Source organism: Pinus tabuliformis, chromosome 3_2, assembly GCF_031772625.1.
Source record: "Pinus tabuliformis cultivar Carrire ecotype Pingquan chromosome 3_2, CPIR1, whole genome shotgun sequence".
Lineage (NCBI taxonomy): Eukaryota > Viridiplantae > Streptophyta > Pinopsida > Pinales > Pinaceae > Pinus > Pinus tabuliformis.
This window is the reverse complement of record NC_142302.1, coordinates 646749462-646754979: the sequence shown is the minus strand read 5'-3', so window position 1 is coordinate 646754979 and position 5518 is coordinate 646749462. Positions and strand designations below refer to the sequence as shown.

Below are 5518 nucleotides of genomic sequence, written 5' to 3'. Positions count from 1 at the left end.
AAAACAGAGTTGATTTCCGACTCAGCTGATTCCTCGGTGATGACTGAAGTTGCTGATATGTTTGGAGTCAAAATCATACACATGTCTGGGGGTTTCAAATATCTTGGCTGCAGATTAAAGCCTAACAAGTATTCCATTTCGGATTGGGATTGGCTTATTTCTAAATTCAACAAAAAGTTGTCTAGCTGGGACAAGAGATGGCTCTCCTTGGGTGGAAGAGTGATAATGATAAAGGTTGTCCTGATAAGCATTTATGTTTACTGGATGCACCTCTTCCATATTCCTCAAGCTATCATCAACAAAATTGACTCCATCATTGCCAAGTTTCTTTGGTCTGGAGTGGGTGCTGCGGAAGTATCATTTAACGGGCCTGTAGAATATTGCGAGGTTTGTCATGAAAGGTGGATGGGGTATCATTGATTCCTGCAGTTTTAATTTGGTTCTACTAGTGGCAAGCATATGGAGGCTTTTCTTCGTGAAGGGGCCTTGGCAAAAGATCATGTTCGGGAAATATATCAAGTAGGCAAGCTTGGAGGAGTGGATTGTTGCGGGGGTCCCTTCGGCTGGCAGCCATTCAAAAATCTGGAGTAGCCTCCGACTAGCCATCCCCTGGCTTTGCAACAATTTGAGTTGGAGGGTGGGTAATGGACTCTGTGTAAAAGCGGGACTAGACGCCATCAAAGGCCTCAACGGTTGCCACCTTCTCCCTTTCACAATCATCAATGACCTTAACACAAAGGGGCTAGACACTCTTGCTAAAATTTGGGAGTGGTCATGGCTGCGTGTGGATGCCCATTCTTGGCCACATGCCTGGCAGATCGGACTTTCGAAGGAATTGGTGGTTGAATGGGAAAGGTATCATAGCATGCTCTGCATGGTTGGCATAAACATATCATATCAAGTTGATGTACTGGTGTGGGGCGGACACTACGGGAATGACCGGATTTTGGTCAAGGAAGCATATGAACATATTACCTCCACTTCCCAAACACTGCCCTTCTCTGACATTACCTCTATGTTCTGGAAGTGGGATGCCCCCTTGAAGATAAAGTGCTTCTCGTGGCTTGCCATTCACAACCGCATACTAACTTGGGACAATCTTCTTAGAAGAGGCTTCATTGGTCCTGGATGGTGCTGCATGTGTAGACAATACTCCGAGGACTGCCTCCACCTGTTTATTCGTTGCCCCTTTGCTGTTGAGATTTGGGTTGGGGTTGCCACAATTTTGGGTGTCCCACAGATCAACGATGCGCCCTCTATTCTCGAATGTTTCTGATTATGGAACTTCAGAGCTAAAGCTCATAGAACTCTTCCCCTCTATGTACTTTGGGGGATCTGGCGTGCTAGGAATGCTCTGATTTTCGAAGGCATTCAGCCAGTGACATTGACCGTTGCCATGGACATTGCTGCTTATTTCATGGAAATTGGTCCCTGGACTCCGAAGCACTCTCTTCAGACTGTCTCATATGTCGATTTGACTAGCATCTACCCTATCTGCTTCTTTGATGGTGCCTCCTCTGAAGGGACTTGTGGATGTGGCATCTCACTTCATTTAGACCTCGTTGTTCAATATCATTTCTCATGGCATGGTGGTTGGGGGGACAATTGCAGAGTTGAGTTGATTGCATTGTGGGGGGCTCTCAAGTGCTCTTCTTGGCTAGGCATTGACAATCTACTTATATCTGGGGACTCCCTAGTCTTAATCAACTAGATTCAGGGTTATTGTTCTCTTGAGGTTCCTGCACTTTGCAACTGGATTGAGTCGATTCAGAACATCCTCCCCTCTTTCTCTGATGTCTCCTTCCGCCATGTTTTTCGGGAGCAAAACATGGAAGCTGATGCGCTCTCCAAAGCTGGCCTTTGCCTCTGCCCAGGCTACATGTTCTTTGAAAAATTCTCAGTTGATCAGGGTTGTGGTATGGGTTTCTTTGAATTTTAACTTCCATCTCTGTTGTGGGTTTTTGGTCACTGTTTTTTGCTGAATCCTGTTTGGGTGGGGATCCCTGCAACCCCTGTGTATTTTCTTTTCTGTTTTCTTGTTCCTCCTATCCAACTGCTCTATCATGAGTACAATTGTGTTTGTTTTTCGAATGATCATGATTTGTTAAAGACCTGTGATAATATAACTTTCTCTATTTAATGGAATGAAAACTTGTTTTCTTCCTCTGAAAAAAATGTTTTTTGAAAAAGAAAGAATGAATTGAAAACCTGTTTTCTTCTTTTGAAAATAAATGTCTTTTGAAAAATAAAGAATGAAATGAAACCCTGTTTTCTTCTTCTGAAAAAAAAATCTTTTTGAATAAAAAAAAAAAAATCCATTTCTTTTCTTATAGGGAAAAAAAAATGTTTTTGGAAAAAGAAAGAAATCCATATCCATTTCTTTTTCTTCGGGAAAGAAAAATGTTTTTTGAAAAAGAAAGAAATCCATTCCTGAAATTGTCATGTTATGGATATAACTCATGTGAACTCTAAATCGATAAATAAATTGTCATGTTACGAATATAATTAATGTGAACTCAAAATGGAGAGATAACACGCCCGGTGGGACTCGAACCCACAATCGCCTGATTAGAAGTCAGACGCCTTATCCATTAGGCCACGGGCGCCATTCGTGTGCTTTTATGATTCCGCACATTCTGGAATATTAAAGAAATTTATACATTTTGCGCGTAGCGTTGCTTTCTTTTTCTTGAGCTTTGGGTTAACATTCCCTTCCACAATGTAACTCAACATGATGAGGTCGTCATCAAGAGTTAATAACAAAGTAAAACTATTACCAGTTATTTGATAAAGTATTGAAATCTTAAAGAAAGAAGTTCATGTTTAATTTCGAAGAGAGAGAAACGTATACATCATTTTTATATATAAATTATTCTATTAAAAAAAATATTAAAAGAAAATTATTCTAGGTTTATTTGATTTGCTATTGAAATTTTAAAGTGATAAGTTTAAAGTTTATGTTTAATTTTAATGAGAGAGACATGTATATACAAATTTAATTTTATGTATAAATTAGTTTATTAAAAATGGAAAAAGTATATATATGTGAATGATTATTATTATTATTGAATATTTATATTAGGTAAAATTACAAAGAATCATTTTTTCAAATTTTTAACAAATTGAACAAAGAATCATTTTTTTTTTTATTATGAAATATTAAATTGATATTTTATTTTGATTTTTTAGTGAGTAGGTTATTTTTAAGCAAAGGTTTTTTTTAAAGATTATATAAGAGAAATTTTTGGTGAATATGTTATATTTTTAATTTATGTTTTTTAAATTTTTGTTGTTCATTTTTTTCATATATTTGCATTTAATTATTTCTAATTTGTTTTTTTTAATCGAATTATATGTGGTTGAGTAACGGTTAGATTTATGGAATTATGAAGATTTATTCATATGGACCGTTTGAACTCAAGAATGTTGAGAGAAACCTCTCAATAATAAAGGTGCTAAAAATGGGCTCAAGCAATTAAACTAATCCTTAAAATTAATTATTTAAAATTTTTTCCCGTGGATAGTTTTTTTCAAATTGGCGTTATGTTTTTAATATTTGATTATTATTTTGAATGTCTTATTTTAACATTTTTTTGAAATTATAATTATTAGATAAATGGATAAATGCTTTTTAATTTGTTTGTGATCCTCCATGCTAATATTTGATTATTATTTTGAATATTTTATTTTAACATTTTTTTGAAATTATAATTAATAGATAAAATGATAAATGCTTTTTAATTTGTTTATGATTCTCCATACTTGACCTGTGGCTTGAGAAACGCCCCAAAAACATTTAATCCATCAAAGTCACTAAAAATCACAACCATTAAAAAGATTTTTAATTTATTCTAATTTTCCATTAAATTTAATTAATTTAATATTTTTTAAATATTAAATAAATTTATTTAATTATTATTTTCTTTCAATTTTATTTTTTTAATTTAATTTGACCTACAAAAATTTAAACTTTGATTCCATTATTTATACCATACTTTTTAATAAAATAATTGCTAATTGAACGGCCACATGAATTTTAATTTTAATTATTTCTAATATTAACAACATTTTAATCAATTTTATATTTAATTAACCATTAAATTTTTTTCCCCTCATATTATAATTAAATTAGTGTTATTTACCTTATTAAACTAGTGTAATTCGTAAATATTTTGATGGTCTACCATATTTTGTCCAAAGCATTTCATTAATAATACATTTATTATTATTATTATTATTTTGAGAAATATTATTGATTATTAAAGAATATATAAAATATTTATATAGAAATTAATCCACCTAGTTTGTAAATAAGATTTTCTTTTAGAAATTTGGACTTTTAAAAAAGAGAAGTTATGAGCACATTTTTGGTATTTAAAATTTTAAAATTTTAAATTTAATTTCAAATATTAATAAATATAATTTTAATTTATAAGATTTGAATGTGGATTTTTATTATTTACATAATATTTTATATAATGGAAATCATCAATTAAAATATGAGTTGTTTTTAGTGAGATTTTTTCAAAATTTGTAATACCAGTGACACATGGACAACTGTGGTTATTAAGTTTATTTACCATTGTTATTTTGTTTTAGTTTATTCTAAATTGTTAAAACATTTAGGCTGAAAAACCAGAAGAAAGGTTGTTAAACATTAATTAAAAGATTCTCATTTCAGTTGAGAATGGAACCAAAAAACAGTTTTATGAATTGTTAATAGAAAGAAAATATTTAAAAGACAGTGTTCTAATTCTTTCCCTTAAAGGAGGAAAAAGAAAGAAAGGAACCAGGGGGTTGGTTTTGGAGGAGAGATCTTCTAAATCAAGGATTTAAACTTGGAGTATATTAATGAAAGATATTTAGTTGAACAGCTGAGAAAGCTGTAGTAATAATTTACTATGATGTAGAAATAAGCATAAATAAATCTTGAATAAATTATATGCAGAAAGAGAATACACAGTTGAATATACGAATTGCGAATACAAAGATAAGTAATGTTGCTTATCAGATTACAGCCTACTATAAACTAACTATGCTTTTAAACAAGATCATATACTCCAAATAGTAACATCCTTCCTGAAAGCATTATGAATTGTTGTACATTCATAGCAAGTCAAGCAAAACATAAACAAGAAAACAATATGAGTCACTTATGCACGAAGAAAAATGTATATATGGGAGGGTAGGGACTCAGCCTAGGACAGGTTCTGAAAGAACCCTTCCAGAGCCAAATGCCTAGGCTCGACAGAGCTTCAAACCCTCGAACATCTTAGAACATAGATGGTGAACCGGGTCTATATGTTTTAGAGGGATTCGCAGAGAACCTAAACAAAAAAATAGTGATTAATTACATGCTAATAAGTCTCAGAGCCTTATCCGCTTCGAAGACCATGTAAAACAACATGTGTATATAAATAAGTTGCGTAGGAGGAGAAGTGAGTTCAAGCAAGAAATTCGTTGATCGATGGGACCGCTGCGCGCACTGGACAGTGGAGCTGATTCCAGACAATAGCTG

General features: G+C 32.9%; 1 non-coding gene across 1 annotated transcript; it reads right to left on the bottom strand.

The window, feature by feature from the left end:
• Positions 1 to 2533: 2533 nt before the first annotated feature.
• On the bottom strand, positions 2534 to 2606 carry TRNAR-UCU (transfer RNA arginine (anticodon UCU)). Its single transcript has one exon. It is a non-coding gene; the product is annotated as a tRNA-Arg (tRNA).
• Between the last annotated feature and the right edge of the window lie 2912 nt (positions 2607 to 5518).